The sequence below is a fragment of the Amblyomma maculatum genome, chromosome 4 (genome assembly GCF_055883805.1).
Source record: "Amblyomma maculatum isolate TAMU_Amacu chromosome 4, ASM5588380v1, whole genome shotgun sequence".
Taxonomy (NCBI): Eukaryota; Metazoa; Arthropoda; class Arachnida; order Ixodida; family Ixodidae; genus Amblyomma; species Amblyomma maculatum.
In genome coordinates, this window is record NC_139347.1 from 33,312,641 (window position 1) to 33,330,374 (window position 17,734).

General features: G+C 49.9%; 1 protein-coding gene across 2 annotated transcripts in view; it reads right to left on the reverse strand.

Moving 5' to 3' along the window:
- LOC146190648 (uncharacterized) overlaps positions 1–14,679 on the reverse strand; it is a 273,402-nt gene extending 258,723 nt beyond the window's left edge. Inside the window, exon 1 of one of the 2 annotated variants that reach the window (XR_014706561.1) lies at positions 14,009–14,679. The gene's annotated coding sequence lies outside the window, so the exon portion shown is untranslated. The remainder of the gene's footprint in view (positions 1–14,008) is intronic. The other variant, XM_084601026.1, reaches the window with a different exon arrangement.
- Positions 14,680–17,734: the final 3,055 nt, after the last annotated feature.

Here is a 17,734-nt window from a genome sequence, read left to right on the forward strand (position 1 = left end):
ACCTGTCGACACTGCACAGCAGTGCAAGCAGAACGAGAACTCTTAATTGTCCAAAACTGATTGCACGGTTGGAGGGCCGCTCACGCGTGTGCACGTGAATGAGAGGGCATATGATGTGCTGGCATCGTATATGAAACGCCGTGCTGTAGAGTGACTTGGCAGGTGGCCTGTTTATCTTAACTCGGGAACAGGTGGCCTGTTTATCCTAACTCGCCAGGCTGCACAAACGAGGACGACGAAAACAGCAGCAGCGCCCCCATGCACCAGCAACAGCGGATATAATTGTGTTGGTGCGAGGCATGATTACGTTCTGTCAACGGTGTACGGTCCTCTGAGCAGCTTTACCTAGCGACAAATAGCAGAAATATTGTAGAAATGAATAGGAGCGCAAACCGATATTCGCGTTGTTTCCTACCCGTAGAAAGTGATGGAGACGCCCCTTTTGACGCGGTGATGCTGATGGGATGGCACTACATGGCTGTTCGACACACCGACGTTGATGCACAGCCGGCACACCACCATTTACGCAAGTCTATTGCGAGGTTCGTGGACACCCACAAGAATGTGTACCCGGCACCTGAATAGGTATCGATAATTAAACAACTTGTGCACATGGAGTGGCTTTATCCCGTTTACGTCAACCAAGCATCAAAGTGTGTTGCTGGGCGAGTTGGGGGAATAGCGGACGGAATAGCGCTCGTGTTGTGTCTACTTCCTTGTCCCGTCTCTTGAGCTATTTTCTTCTATCATAACGTCAACCTATCATGATGCCAACTCTATGTGTATTGTTTGCCAGTGTCGTTTTTCTTGTGTTGTTTTGTGTGGGTCTAAGCAAGTAATAATAAAAAAAAAGGTTCTGCGGCGCAATGGATGAACGCTGAGTAGTTGAACGCCAAAATACATAGGCTCGACTCCACCTCTTGCAATTCTTTTTCTGTACTCTTGTTGTTTAGTTTCTTTTTTTTTTTAATTTGAAACCATATAATAAATTACCAATATATTCTCTTGCGGTGTGTTCACCTTTAGGTTTCCCTCAAAAAGCCAGTCGTGACACAGCCTTTTGTTGGGGTACGACGATGCCGCCGTAATTTTGTCTCGCTTTCCGTGGCTGTGTTACCTTCAGATTGTGTTCAGAGATACATTTGAGCCGCAATCATCGTTTAACTCACGCACAGAAAACCAGTGACGAGAATGATGCCCTACCGTTGAGGGATCAAAATTACTCTGGTGCGAGGTGTCTTACAGCCAATTTTCTAGAGGAAACCTCGCCAGAGAGATTGTTGGACACTGTATACGAGGTTGTAGATATCTGTCACAGCAGTCTACCATTGTAGATGAGATAAACCACGCAGTAACGTTTTTATATATAGACATACAAAAGCGCCGGGTCACGCGTGGCAGTTGTCTTGCGATTTAAAATGCTATAGTGACGTTATTTCCTGCTGCCGCGCTCTCTTCGTTGGCTGAATTAGTCGATGGCCACATTTAGAAGGAACGATGCTCACTTCGTGGTTACTGACATTTCCTACAAACGCAAATCTCAGTGCTCGCAGAACACGCTTTTTCCATCGTGAAATATCCCTAGAGGTAACGCGCGAATCTGCACTGCTTGAATGCCTGCCTCAGTCGCATATATATACATGTGTGTGTGTGTGTGTGTGTGTGTGTGTGTGTGTGTGTGTGTGTGTGTGTGTGTGTGTGTGTGTGTGTGTGTGTGTGTGTGTGTGTGTGTGTGTGTGTGTGTGTGTGTGTGTGCGTGTGTGTGTGTGCGTGTGTGCGTGTGTGTGTGTGTGTGTGTGTGTGTGTGTGTGTGTGTGTGTGTGTGTGTGTGTGTGTGTGTGTGTGTGTGTGTGTGTGTGTGTGTGTGTGTGTGTGTGTGTGTGTGTGTGTGTGTGTGTGTGTGTGTGTGTGTGTGTGTGTGTGTGTGTGTGTGTGCGCGCAGTGGTTTAGAATTTGGTTTCTCTACCGGTTCAATTGTTTGTTAGGCTTCGTTTTTTTTTTTTCTTTGCAGTCTACCACCAAATGAAAAAAAAAAACTGTCCCTTACAACACCTTAGATTCTTCAGAAATAAAGACCTTGTCCTCAGCCAACAACTTCAACATTCGTTGCAGCAGTCATCACCGATTAATTCGTACAAAAATACGCATCAAGACGAAAGAGGAGACAGAAGAGAGTGCGGAGCCACACGGGCTCCCGTTCCGCAGCCAGGCGTCGAAAGATCGAGCCTTTTGCGAGGCGGAGACGGACCCGGTGTGTCGTCGTCGTTTCTTTTCCGCCATTCTAGAGCGTTACGCCGCGCGGAGCGCCAGGATGAAGAGGAGGAGGTCAGACGAAAGACCAGGAGCGCCGAGAGACGACGTCGCGGGGTCGCGCTGCCGCTGTTCCCGGCTGAGCGCACAAGACGCGGTCTCCGGCGCCTCGCGGCCCCACAACGACGGCTCGTCTCGAAATGACAGGGTAAATCGGTCAGCAGCGGCGGCGGGGGCCTCTCCATACAATGTACCAACGCGACGTCGACTGCGACGTCTTGCGCGCAAAGAACGCGCGGGCGAATAAGACGACTGCGTGAGTGTGTGTGTGGGGGGGGGGGGGGGGGGGGGGGGAAAGGAGAAGAAAAAAGAAAAAGAAGAGGTGGAGTGAGGAAGAAGAAGGCGGGTGTTCTCTGGCATGAAGACGGGAATAAAATGGCATAGCTCGGAGGGGGCGGATAATGACAGCACGCACGTCGGCACATACGAGCGCCTGGTGAGATTCCGCGTCCCTGCATCGCGTACAACCGATAGCACGCGTTTACTTTTGGGTGCACTTCGCATCGGCGTCGTGGAGGGCGTATTTCTTAACCCCGCTGTCTCTATTCAACTCCTTCTTCAGATTTTCTTTTGTCATGTCATAGGACACGACGGTGAACGCCCACGAGCTTAGGGTTCATGCCCCCCAAGGAGGCACTTTCGAACAAAAGAGGGCGCTGCGATGATGGCAGGTAGGTGGGTCACGGTGCCATGGAACGGCTTACAAGTTAGACCGCAGAGGTCTCTTGGGCGGATTTCTTCTTTATATAGTAACAACTGGTTATTAGGCCGAACGAGGCCCCAGTTAAAGGAATTTGAACTTGGCCTAGGTGACCAGCCGCGGTGATTCAGTGGCCGTGCAGTTCGGCTGATGAGAACGAGTGCGAGGGTTCCGCCCTTGGATATAGCGGTGAACGCATTTCAAGGATAAGGGGGAACGGCAGGAAAACCCGGTTCACTCATACTTTAGTGGTGAGCTTCAAAAGAGAATCCAGTGTTCTAATGGTATCAGCTATCCAGAGCCGTCCGATGTGGCCTCCCTTGTGATCAACTGTCTCCCATTGAAAATTTAGTCCTTACCAGCCTCAGTATGGCCTATCAGAGCGGCAATAGTGCGATCGAAAAAGAAGCGCGAACTTGCAAATACAACGCAGTGTCTTTCGTACTCATCACTGACATCGTCAGTCCTAGTTTTGCTCGCACCTCATTTTAGGCGAGTTATAGTAAAACGACACGAGTGGTAATGTCGTCAGAGCTTTCCGTGTGTACATGCGTTATACGACCGTGGGAAAAAACGGTGATGGACGTGCCGAATTAACATACGTGAGTGAACTCGCATAAGTGACGCCAGCGTCAAGTACAAGAGATGAAAGGTAACGTTACGTTTCCCGTAAGCAGAGAGATTGTAGGCGACACCTAACTCTTTTCTGTTTTAACAATTTAACCATACAGTTTTCGCCTGGGTGAACGATCATTCAAGATTTTCTCACAAACCCCAGAGAGGAGAAGAAAATTGATCGTGTTCACCAGTGTGAACGCTCTTTACGTTGACATTGCCTCATTCGTATAACAGAGCCAGTCGTACTCAGAGGCGCTCTCTCCCGCCAGCAGGGAAGTGGCGGGAGGCGTGGAATGCAGTGGCAGTTGACCTCTGTGGGGGGTGCACGAGCGCGCCGAGACAGCGGCGCGACGAAGTTGCTTGCAGCATCAGCAGCAGCGGTTCGGGAGCGGGCTTTCCTTCGCGCTTCGACGGCGACGTAGACGACGACGGCGCACCGCCGGCGTTGCCCCCTGGGCGCGCCGTGGCAGCGAAGAAGCCCGCGGCGTTCGGCGCTATAAAAAGCCGCCTTGGGCAGCGGCAAGGGCGCCGCTGTCAGCCGGGCGCGGTTGCCCGTGACGTTAACGGTGTCGGACGAGGGCCAGCGAGCGTCGTCTCGCGTGACCGATGCCGACGCCGTCCCACGCGGCCAGGGGCCTCTCTCTCACTCTGGCGGTGTGTTTGCGTGCGTGAGCGTTTTTTGTGCTCCCGTGTAGGGGCAGAGCGTCGTGTACGCTGACTCACCCCTAACGACGAGAAAACCTGTGCTACGAACGATGCGTATGCCATTCCTGTTCTTTTTTCCACTCTATTTATTTGAGTAGAAAAGACACTTCCAGCCAGAAGTCGACTAATCGCTCCTTGCGCAAGATAAGAGTACGAATACATTTTTGTAAGGATTATTTTTAAAGTGTATAATGTCGCCTATATCTCACTGTTCCAAAATGTGCTTTTAACATTACAGATGTCTAATCACATAGTTTTTAGCTGTCAGCCCTGACGTCACCGGTATCCCTTGCAGTACCTCAGTGGGCTTAAGTTTTCGGCTGCTGAATCAGAACGCGGGATAGAAAAATGTGAAAACACCGCACCAGGACAAATTTTTCTTAAACTCCGAAGTTTTTGTGAAAGCTGTATAGCTTTGCTTTGAAACCGCTGCGCACAGGTGGACGATAATGACTATATAACTCCCTTACAAAAATTTACTCCACCTTGGAGAATTATTCTCCCCTAAACATTGCACAAAAATCTCCCGTACGCTATGTGTTGACACCATTATTTTAATCAACGGTCCCTGTCAAGCAGATGGTGGTTAAAACCAAGTTATACATACTCTGCACGCGCTGGCTGGACACAGTCGTTTTAAGCTTTTCAACTATCTTTCACAGTGTACAGTGATTTGAATATCGAAACAATGGAAAGCGATTACACGAAACAACGAGGTCTCACTGTGTTTGAAAAGCGGCAATAACCGCGTTACGACAACCTCGCTTTCTGCTTGCCATAACGGGCTCAAAGCAAACCAACCGTTTACGCAAACAATAGGAGTGTTATTTCGGCAGAGCGGTAAATTTCACGTCCATCCCCTCCCCAACACCTCTTCCATTCGGTGAGCGCGTCTGGCATATTGCAAAGCAGTCTCATTCACACGTCGGCGCCGCGTCACAGTAATCTGATAGTCACCAAAGGAGCCCTCCTGTTTTGTTTACCAGAAAAAGCCAGTGTTGCAAACGAGGCGGTAAGAACACACCCATTCGTCCCCACGCACACAACAAAAGAAGAAAACAAGTAGCAGAAAACGACGCAATTCCCGGAATGCTGCTCTTAACTCCCTTCTGAAAATATATGCGGTCCAGAGATTCGTCAGCATGCTGCCAGCGAGTAAGGCTAGAGCCAGAAGAGGACAGGTGAGTCAGCGAGAGCGAATGCAAGAGGAAGACGAAGAAGAGTAAGGAAAAGAATAGTAAGGAGAGTGAATGTCACGGCGACGCAGTGCAAGTGCCCGTCGAGGCATCCCGGGCATCGCAGGAAGCCTTCGGTTAGTCGCTGCCAAGTGCGTTCAGTCTCCGTCTCAGTAAACAATCGACGTCACGACGCGGCGCTGTCGTCGACTTATGCGTTTTCTCGTGTTTTCTATTATTACTTTTTTTGCCCCTTCCCAAAGGGTTTCTTCACGCCCGACACGCACACTACTGTGCGTATCTATTTTCATAATTTATGTGTTCTTTTTAATTCGGGGGTCGCTTCCAATTCACTTTGCTTCCAGCTCGCTGGATGTAAAAGCCACATACATCCAGTGGAAACGGCCGGCGAGCAATTAGACGCACGAGTAATGAAGTGTCCTCTTTCTTTCTTTAATCGCCTTCCCGATGCACGCCCGTTTTCTCGCGACGTTTTCTTCGCCGAACAAGTAAAAAAAAAAAAAATTTAATAAATAACGCGCTGTCGTGCGACACTTTGCTTTCCGTTCACGACTGCTCGCCCGTTTAAATAAAATGACAAGGACACGACCAGCGAATTGGGAGCGGCACGTGTAATCACGACATTAAACCCACAAGTGAAACAGAAATGCTGCAATTTATCCAACGTTCTCGCTCCAATGCAGGAGTAGGGCGTTCTTGCATACGAGCGTTGTTGCTGCTATGCCCACGGCTTCCTCAATTTTCTGGGCGTATATGAATAAGTAATGACCACCGTGTTCTATTAGTTAAAGTGGCCCGAACTAAGAGCAAACAGAAAACATATAACAAAGTGAATTGAGTTCAATTGCAGCTCGAGCGAGGAGTTTTGTCGCCGGAAGCCATAATTAAAAACTGTTGAACGAAAGAAGAAAGAAACTAGACGAAAGAAGGGGACAGGTCGAACACAACCTTTCAAATCGAAAAAAAAAAAAAAATGCTACCCGTAGAAGCCTCTATCAATGATGGAGAAAGCGCGTAATCGCACTCTATTAGCGCTACCAATGGCTAATAATTATCGTCCAAAAATAAAGGCCACAAATGGACGTTCCGCGCCAGCCTCACTCACTGCTACACGCGCCAAACATTTGGCTCGCAGCTCATGCATTGAAGCGCTACTGTGAGCAGGCAGGGAATGATAACTGACGAAGGTCGGAGAAGGCCGCAAAAGCGAGACAGAAAAACAAATGGAATAGAAAAAAAAAAAAAGGAAGGCAGAATTGGGCGGCATTTTTTTGGCGCGCCATTGCAACCAGCGTCTCGCGCGAGCCAAGGTATTCGTGCGAGCGTTTACAAAAGAGGCGCCCACACCACCACCGCGGGCAGACACTGCATCACTGCGGGCTTTTGCGCGCAGTGATGTCAGGGTCACCGACTGCACGATCAGGCGTGCGTCGGAAGCGAGAGCACGCAACGCGCACTATTCCATGCGCAATGCTTCTTTTGCTCGATTCTTTTACTTTTCTTGTTTGGAAGCGCTGCAGGCGTTGTTGCCTGCATGCGTGGCGAGGAAGCCAATTATTTTCCGACGCATCGCCCTCGGGACAATCGCAGGATGAGCGGGACTGATCGGGATGCGGCTCACGTGTTTGCCCGCAGGTGAGCGACGCGGGGAAACTCTGTGGCCCTGAATATTCACGACAGTGTGCCAACCAAGCTTTCTCTTCTCGGCCTGTTTGCCTGAACGGTGTGTTTACTGTATCTATGGGGCAGTGCTAGTGTGATTATGGTTTGCTTAAACGGGCTCACGAGGGGTTTTCAGGTAAACACAACAGTAATGCGCACTTGAAGCATGCCTCGGCGTTTTGCAACCACTTATTTGTTTTATTGCGCCTACAATGCCTTTCGCAAGATAGCGTATTATCGAATATCGATTAATTACTCAACTTTTTGCTTTTGTTTGTTTGTACTGCCAATGGCACAATGAGAGACGTCGCAGCGGAAATCTCCGGATCGATTTCGACCATCCAAAGTTCTTTAATGTGCGCTGACATTGCAGATTACACGCGAGCGTTTATGCTTTCCCTCGATGAAATAGAGGTGGCCCATAGCGGGGTTCGAATCCTCCTACTCGCGGTATGCGGCGATATGAGTGATACGAGTTACGCTATTTTAATGCGCATAATTCAGCACGAAGGCAGATTCCTGCTGCCGGATTCAAGATACCTTTTTCTGTGCAAAAGGGTATACCATGCAGTAAGATGGAACCTTGGCCGTAGCTTCGTTAACTATCGTAAATTGAGTAGCGGATTAATGTGGAATAAGCCTCGTAGCAAGCACAGTTATGCGTGGGAACAATCTTTGTGAGCCAGGGCTTTGTCATCAGACGACACGACTAGCATACAGTCTCTACCAACTGGACACCTTAAAAACTCATAAGCGTTGATAACGATCAAACCACACGGTCATAATAGGACCTATGCAACAACCATAAATACCAGGCTAACTCGCCGACTGGAGTGCACCTGGGCCCATCAGCTCAAGAACGGTCGCATATGTGTGTAGATTGGCCAGCACAGCAGGTATCAAAACTGACGTTTACACATATGCACACGCCGCAAAAATATGCGCGAGAGTGGACTTCCTCAAAGCCACTCCGAGGGAACAAACCTCTTCATTTGTCACCACCGGGGCAATCGAGGCTAATCGCCGCAGAACGGAACGCGCACACGGCGACGCCACTCTGTAGCTCGCGCTGGCTATGCGCGCACCACAGTCATGACCTCGATATGCCACACGGCTGGTCCGACACAAAGGGCGAATATAAAACGAGCTCGGCGTTGCCGACAGCTCTCGAAGACGTACGCTCAAGGGTCGCACCGGAGGGCAGTCTCCCCATCAGCGCTACGAGTAGGCCGGCCGCTTTATCCCAAGTGCCGCGCGTCTCGTTTCTCCGCCGATGCTCGCCGTCTACCGCGTATACGCAGCGTTACACCGTTACACCCCGCGGCGCTTCTGATTTAGGAAAGCCGGGGCCGAGTTCCCCAGGGAACAACGGCGCTCAAGCTCGCTCGCGAGCCTTCGCGGACCTTCCTCCGCTATCTTGGTTTTCGTAGCGGAGAGCCGCCAGAAAGATAAAGTGGAAAGAAAGCGCAAGCAACAACAAAAAGGGGTATAACCTGGGAACTCGATGCACGAAAGCAACTCGGTCCGACTCGCGAATGAAAAGAGGGGCTTCGAGATAACGGCTCGCACGAGGAAATATATCGAAGAGTGGAAGGAATTGGCCGTGTTCGCCGACATCTTCGGCGGTCAGTCGTGACGCTTGTTTGTGGCCGCGCGCTCTCGTCAGTGCCGCGGGCGTTGCCGCGCAAAACACGGAGCGCTGGGAAGACCCAGCCTGCGTGTGAGCGCGACCGAGGCATCCAAGAGACGCGGAACGTCGTGAATGGGTGCGCGATAGATACGCGTTCAACGCAAGCACGGACGTGTCGCTTCGCTAGGCTTGTCAGCGGAGGCGGACATGAATGTAGTTTCCAGAGAAGATACGGGAAGCCGGCGAGCTGGAGGCAACAAAAGGGCGGGGCTTCTATCTCGAGTCTAATGGAATGATGGGGACAGCAGACAGCGCAAGCACGCTGTAGGTGCAAATCCCGATGGGTGGCTGCAACGTGAGACGGGCACGGACGTTCCGGCAAGTGAGAGCGTATTTTCCCTTGCCGTTATTCCGTGTACAATTCTACCCAATTCAGTGAACAACTACGAGTACAACAGGATAGTTACAATGGGACGTGCCGGGAGATCCTCTGGATAACACAGCGCATTAATACACCTGCAGTCGTATTTTGTGGCGTATGGCGAGTCCGGACAACCACTCAAATAAACGACGCCTAAACAGTTTGCGATTGATTACATTTGCCTTTTCTCCAACTAATTTCTCTTCACACTGGATTAAAGGGACCACTCCGTAGAAATAAAAACGAACAACTGGTAGAGACGATCGGTTAGGATCAAGCCGCTACCGCGCCTTGTCCTGAAACTAAGCTCACCTGGTGTGCGTCCGGAACTTGTTTGTAAGTCGGCTACGATCCTTCACACCAAGCGAACTTATAACACTGTGCTGTGCGGAGTCCGCACAGCACTCCCTCGTCAAGTTACTCGGTTCGCCGGAAAACCCATTTCTTAAGCTTCGCTTCGAGGCTGCCGACACTCCAGATCTGCCGGTTTTATTATTCAGCCGCATCCGGCTATGACGTCCTCACTGGCCTGTAGCAGAACGCAAGTTATCCGTCACGACGAAATAGGAAGCCGTCGACTTCTCCCATTACCACGGAGACGGTCCTTTACGCAGTAAGTGCTTTAATATCCCGCCCGTACTTCCAGCAAGGTACAAACTCTCACAGTAACACGAGCAGAACCCAGATAAGAGCAGCTTTACTCCTTACCAAAAGAAAACAACGCGAACACTTCCCCTTTCTCCCTTGCATGACAAAGAGCAGTCGCCCATTGCTTCTGTGGTTCGCTATAAGCGGCCACCGGAAAGGCTAATGACGACCGGAGACGACACAATTCGCTGCGGCGAGACAACCGCAATGCCTGCGAGCTGATGGTTCGCGTGGGGCCCGTCCATCGACCCGGGGCCCTTGGCAGGGTGACCGAACCCGCCGAGGACGACGGCGACGACTCGCTCACCGCGAATTCTTTCAGCGCGCCAAGAACAGCGAAGGACGGGGAGTGGAGGGTCGCGTCCTGCCCCGCACTCCCGGCGGCCGCACGCATCGTGCAGTGTCGGGAAGCGAATCGATAAGGACGGAAGGCCGGCTTCCGTCGACCGCTCGCGCAGCAACGAATGCAGCGGCAACAATTAGGAACGCGACCCCCGAGTAATCATAGTGGATCACATCGATCAGCGCACCGAACGCAGGGAACCACGCAGACTCAGTATGAAGAAGACGCTCGAGACGAAAACAATCTATATCGAGCCGAAGTAAGGAGTGAGCGAAAGCTCCGATGCGCCCGCGAGTACAAGGCCACACCGGGCTCGTATTTAATGATTTTCGGCTGCAATGGACGCAGGAGCTCTGCCTGAACGAGGGTGGGTGAGGCATGTACATTTCCCTATCTTTTGAGAAAAAAAAAAAAAAAAAAGCCTTGCAAAATTCAGATACGTCTAGTTGGGAGGGTATATACGAATGTACTCAAAGCGGTAATCTTAAGAGTCTGTAATAATGACGAAAGATACCGGAGCACTGAATGCGCAAGGAGACTTGTTTGCTCATATTCACGCCCACGTGATGCGTTCACGTGTTAGCAATAATAAGCTGAACTAGGCTGCACCTGTGAGGACAGGTATAGAAGAGGCCCAGTGAGTTCCGTGTAAATTAATAAAGGACACAAAAGTGCGCAGTAATTTCAGTTGGGTATAAAGCGTTTTCGGGTAAAATAATAATAACCCCTACAGCGAACTACTCTTGCAAATTCAATTAAAGAAAGAAACAAAATGCGTTCAAAGATTAAGAATGATATTCAGAAAGTTATTCGGCAGCGGGTTCTTTATCGCCGTCAGAGTGGGGCTGTTTCCGTGCCTTTCATCCATAACACATTCTCCCGTTCCTTCTCCAAGCCTGCTAATGACACCACGCACTCAAGGAAAAGTGACCGCCGTTCACTCACAAGACTTAAACGAGGTACAAATTAAAGAGGGCAAGTCAAGCGGAGGCTCCCGGCTGAAACGTTCTCTTTTATAGGACTCGACTGACCTTGGTGACTCCATCGAGAATGGATTGTATCGCTCTGGTGCGATCAGCCGCACAAGTATTGGGCACGAGTTTCACCACTGGACGGAACGACACGAGCACCGATCTTATGTCGGGAATCACGTGACTTCTTTTCCGGAAGAGCAAAGGCGTGCTGGAAAGAATTTGTCTAAAAATGACGTGCATCGCGTTATTCTGTTATTTTTTTCTTTTAGTAAGTTCCTGCGCTGTGACTATGTGGCGTTGAGAAAAGTGTACCACGTTATTTATGCCTCTATCACGTTGTTGACCAGTGCCTCCATAAGCTTTAGAGCTGGGTGCGAGCTCCGATTTCGAACCCGGAGATGGAAAGGTGCGAGAATCATGAGAATTTGCGCTTATAGTGGCAAAAAACGTTTTGTGACGTGTGTGCTGTAAACATTTCAGGCAACAAGGTTTGTTCGCGGAGTCATCACTAAGCTGGTTAAAGGCAGGAGACGACGCCGAAGGAGCTGGGCTGCAACACACTTCCACAGTTTAAGCTTACTTTTGGATATAGCTCTGTGTCATCCAAGGCATTATATAGTCCAGTAATCGCATACTCTAAAACAGTTAAGCAGCAGCCGAAAAAGTGTCGTACTCGCCGGCAGCAAAAACGGAAACTGATTGACACGCTTTTAATTTGTTCTGATTCAAGTATGTAGCATAGCGCCCTGCACAACCGCACCAGTCAAGTAGAAAGCCTCATCTCACCTAAACGTAGTCGCCTGGTGATCGCTCACCCCGGACAACTGATGTAACGGCTTCAGAGCAGTCAACAAACGGCAGCAACACACGCTCTGAGTTACGCGTGTAAATGTGTTGGTCGCTGCACCGTTCTTGTGGTGGACAAAACTCGCCTTGTCATTCTGCGACAGATGGCTGCGCTCAGCGAGATTATCTTTCATCGAATACTTCAGATAGACTGTAAACGTGACCGCAAAGCCGTAATACCGAAAACCAAACATCATCCGTAGCACTGCAAAGGAGGGAAGGGACACACGCGACCCCATATCCAAAGTCACGCAGGCGCTACCGAAAGATGGCGAACGGTATTTTCTAGTGCCCAACAATATTTCCACTTCACACGCACCACATTACCACCACAAACATTGCGAAGTTACAGCGCTTTAGCGCAAATAGTGGAGGAAAAAAAAAGTAATGTTTTTGAGCGATCGCAGCTCAGTGACAATGAACGGCAACACCACGAACATTGGCCAAAGAAATTGGATATCGACCACGAAGAAAACGCCATGGATGGAAAGTAGACTTGATGGAACGACGGTTGTCAACCTTCATATGTAAAAAAAAAAAAAAAAAAAAGTGAGCAGTCGGAATCTATGCTGAGGACAGCCGAACAAGCTACGCCAAAATTAGATGTTCCGCAATGAGGGACCAGCTGGTGCTCAGAGGTCAGTAACTGGCCTCTGTCAAAGCGTACCGTCGTACTGAAAGCTCTCGAGACTACACCCCGTTACTCGCGGCTTAGCGCTTTCCCGCAGAGACGAAGAAAAAAAAGTAATGAATTTCGTACTGCGCGTATGTTTGGAGTGTGGACGAACCATCGTTTGGCACGCTCACAGCACCTGCACAGAGTCCAGAACGTCTCACCCGAGTAAACTGCACTCAAATGGCCTGCATATGCACATTCTGCGCGAGCAGTCTGTCCCCGTGTCCGGACGTGCTCTTCTTTCGGTGATGACAGGATGCACTTGATTGAACAGCTGAGGTTTCACCAGCGCGTATCATGCTACTTAGCATCAAGGTAGCACGGGTCCACGTGCGTGTTAGAAATGTAGGAATTCGAAAAAAAAAAAAAGTGCAGATTTTCCATTTCATTTAAACTACAAGAATGTCATATGAACGGATAAGGAAACCGTCCTCGTAATGATTCTATCTTTGGCAAGATCCGATACTACCCGTCAATCAACCACCACTTTACCTATTCACAGCATGTACTAATCGATTACGCATTGTGGATTGAATCAGACCAGTATAAGCTCAATATTCTGTTAGGCGGTGCTACTGATTGTTACAGAACTGTAGCAATGGTAATCTTTTAGCGGGCCTGCATCCAATATGCTTTGTCCTTTCTTTTTCGAGAGAGTTTCGAAGCAGCTAAATTAGCAGCCACGCAGTCGTAACATAGCGAGAAGCAATATAGCCACGTGCATATCAGGCAAGTGCACCCAGAATGTCATGTCTTACTGATTTGAATATTATGCGCGATAAACAAGACGCTTTCAGTTGGTGATTGAATAATTTAAAAGCCACACGCGTGCAACAAAATTTATATATTTAGAAGTGATCTTGTAATAGCTGACGCCGCATTTCGCACGAAGCCGCTGTTCAATCATGTCTGGTCGTTTATCCTGTCAAGACTCTGCGGCCGGGGCCAGATACGCATGTGGCCGACAAGATCCCAGCCACAAGAAAAAAAAAAAAAAAATGAAACAGAAAGTACCACACATTTTTCTATGGCCATGACCAAGATCTTGAAATACCGTAGCGGTTGTGCTATAGCGCGCAGATCCGCTGTCCTTACAGTTCGTGAGCGCTCGTTAAAGATTCGTCAGCTACTTCTGTGGCCGTATTACTTACACATTCAACTACAAGTTCCAGGATAAATTGATAGAATAACACTTTAGCTCTTTCAATTCTTCGTTCATCCTCTGCTCGCGCACACACGTCCTCAAACAAACCAGCAAATTAAAGTGTCACGTCCTTACCTTGCGACGAAGGGCGACGTTCGTTACAGTGTTGAATAAGTCTTTTCGGTGCTCCACAGAAGAAGCTTCTTGTCGAAGCCGCAGTAACAGATGGCTGCTTTCAGCGTCAAATCCAAAGTCACTTGCTTACGGTGATGCCTCAAAGCAGGCGCTGTAAGTGTGTTGGCGCGCGAAAGCACTCACTCTACAGTCGCGCAGAAGCGCGAGGTTGGAGCGTAAAATCGCAACCCCGTGCCCGTTCCGACACCACGGTAACGCCGAAAAACACCGATGTCCGCTGCACTGGAAGAAGCATCCGAAATCTGCCGCGCACACTTCTCTGCCGCCGGCCAAGCTCCGGAAGCAGAGGACGATGAAGGATGATGCGACAAGGAAGACTCTTCTGCGAATAGTAGCGAGACAACTGCAGAATGGATGTAACGAATTGCGGACGGCGAAATCCCGCACCTGGAAGCCAGACAGCAGTCGACCAGCCACACACGCTTTTAACGATGAACAGTGGCAAGCAACATAACCGGACGATGTTGTGTTCGGCACTTCACACGGGGAGAGAAACGAGCGTCGCTGCAGGCGGAGACCGCCGACCCGACCGAGGCAGACGAACTCTGCTTCGCAAATGGAGGCGCACGCCAAGCGAGGACCGGCCGCCGCGAGCAGCGCTCGGGTAGCTTGGGAAGCTGGGCTTTCCCTTCTCGACCTCGGCGGAGGAGAGAGAGCGCCGGAGCGAGGAGAAACAAAAACGTCACGTGACCGTTAGGCGCTGCCAAGGTGGCTAGACTAGATGTGCCAATCCCAGCCGGGCCTAGCAGGAAAGCTCTTCTTGTTTCTCGAGGGGCGCTGACCCGCACTGACGGAGAGTTGCGCTGTGAAGCGAGCTTGCCGCACCGATCGCTAATGTAATTTTGAAGGCGCTCGCCCGCTCATGCAAAGGTGCGCTGACCTATTACATGCGTCTGGCTTAGTAAAGCGGTAATCAAAAGCTGTACAGTTGAATCCCGCCACAACGAATACCGCCACAACGAAATTTCCGCGACAACGAATATTTTTTTATTCCCCGCGAGTATCCTATAAGAATTAATGGCCTAAATTTCTCTGCACAACGAACCATTTTTGCAGAGCGTTTCCGCTTCAACGAAATTTTCGCGTTCAAAATCGAAACCGAAACTAGTTTTATTGGCGAGAAGTCCAAGTCAAATCCAAAGCCACATTAAGCATGAAATCACGTGATTGCAGTTCCGCCATTTTGGCTTTGTGTCGTGGTCGCGTTGTTCACTCGCTGCCTTTCTCTTCGACAACGACGAGTTTTCATCCGCAGGACACGATGGCAACGCAAGTGAAAAAACGCAAAACTCTTTCCCTTGAGCAAAAAGCTCAAATAATCGCCCAAGCAGAAAGCGGAAGGAAGAAAGCGGCAATTGCTGAAGACTTCGGAATTCCTGCAAGTTCGCTGTCAACGATTCTAGGCAATAAGGACAGCGTGAGAATGGCACTTGCTTCAGGCACATCCTCGAAGCACAAAAAGGTGACGCGGCCCCTCCATGAAGAGTTGGACAAAGCAGTGCATGCGTGGTTTGTGGAAGCACGAGCCAGCAACGTCCCCCTGCCCGAAAGCATCGTCCAGCAGAAAGCCTTGAACTATGCATGCCTACTTGGCATTGATGATTTTAAAGCCAGCATTGGCTGGCTAAACCGTTTCAAGGCCCGCCATAACATCGTTGGAAAAGTGTTGTGCGGCGAGTCAATGTCAGCAGACGTGGACGGAGCAGCTGCTTGTAAGGCGAGTAACATGGCCGGAATTTTAAGCAACTTCGCGCCTGCAGACATTTACAACGCCGACGAGACCGGGCTATTCTACGAGATGTTGCCGGCTAGGACGCTCGACTTCAAGGGGCAGCGCTGTCACGGCGGCAAACACAGCAAAAAACGCATCACAGTGCTGCTTTGCACAAACATGGATGGCTCGGACAAGCGTCCGCCGTTAGTCATAGGCAAAAGTGCCAAGCCGCGCTGTTTTAAGGGAACTCGTAGCCTACCTGTGCAGTACAAGGCGAACAACAAGTCATGGATGACCCGCGCTATTTTCACCGAGTGGATGATGGCATTCGACCGCGACATGAAGCGGCAGGGCCGTAAAGTTTGCTTGCTTTTGGACAATTGTTCAGCGCATCACTCCGACGAAGTCAAGCTCACTAACACGGAGCTGAGGTTTTTCCCTCCCAATTGCACGTCTGTCTTACAGCCTCTCGATCAGGGCGTGATTCTTAGCCTGAAGCGCGCTTACCGCGGGAGGTTAATTCAGCGGCTGCTTTTTAACACTGAAACCGGCCGAGACACGAAGGTGGACTTGTACGTGGCACTGCAGATTATGTCTGCTGCCTGGAGCACACTGGGGCGCTCAGTAATTGTTAACTGTTTCAGGCACGCCGAATTTGCCGAAGGTCGACCCGTACATTCTGCTGGCCTAACACCAGGCGTCACAGACGACGACGAAGAGGCGTCACCGGCTCCGGGGATCGCGGCCGCCTGGAAAACGCTGGGAGAAATAGGAACCGTGCCGCCTAATCTCGAGCTCGACGAATACATCGGCGCTGACGCTTGTGTTGTTGTTCACGAAGATGTGAGTGATGAGCAGATCATAAAAGCTGCCCGAAATGATAAGGACTCTTCCGATGAAGAAGACGACGACGTACAGGAAGCGCCGGCTGCGGCAACCGCCGTACAGGTGATGGACGCTTTTGATGTCATCAGGAATTTCGTTGCTGTCCGAGACGACGATGTTGCAATGGGTTTGCTGACCGAGTGCGAAAATCGCGTGACGGCGTTGCTCGCCGTGAAGCGTAAGCAAACCAAGCTTACAGATTTTTGGCATTAAACGCCTTTGCTGCTGCTTGGGCAATTCTTTCTGCGTTTCACGTCAAATTTTTGCGATAACGAAGTTCCGCGAGAACGAATTTTTTTTCGTGCACCGTGAATTTCGTTATAGCGGGATTCAACTGTATTTTATCTCTTTTACATAGATGTGTTTCTCGTCCCTTTGGTTAATCTCCAATATGATTCGTAAGGTCGTAAGCAACGGTCAGACCGATTTCTCGGTGACATAACCCGTTGCATGAGATGAATTAACTTGCGGAGGTTGATTATTGAGGCAGAGCGGGACATTGTAGGATTGAAGAAGAGGCGAAAGACTAACATACTACTTGGACTAAGTTTTCTAACTCATCGTCCGTAATCCGGAACTACGTTTTCTCTATACGATGGTGTAGAGACAAATGCAAACGCAAGCTTGTACAAAGATTGCATTAATTACGGATACGCCGGGGTGGCGCAGTGGTTACGGCGCTCGACTACTGTTCCCAAGGACGCGGGATCGAATCCCGGCCTCGGCGGCAGCTTTTCGATGGAGGCGAAAAGCAAGGCGCCCGTGTGCTGTGCGATGTCAGTGCACGTTAAAGAACCCCAGGTGGTCGAAATTTCCGGAGTCCTCCACTACGGCGTCTCTCATAGCCTGAGTCGCTTTGGGACGTTAAACCCCACAAACCAACCAACCAACCAACTTTTGACGCAGTAATATAAATCTACACGATGATGAGATAAAGAGGGTAACAAAATTAGGTAACTGGATATTTATTTTTTTCATCAAACTATTCCTTTCTCAAGAATGGTGCGAATAAACAGCCAAAATCCTCTCAGTCTTGTCTTTTTTCGTGATGGCAGCTTTAAATAATA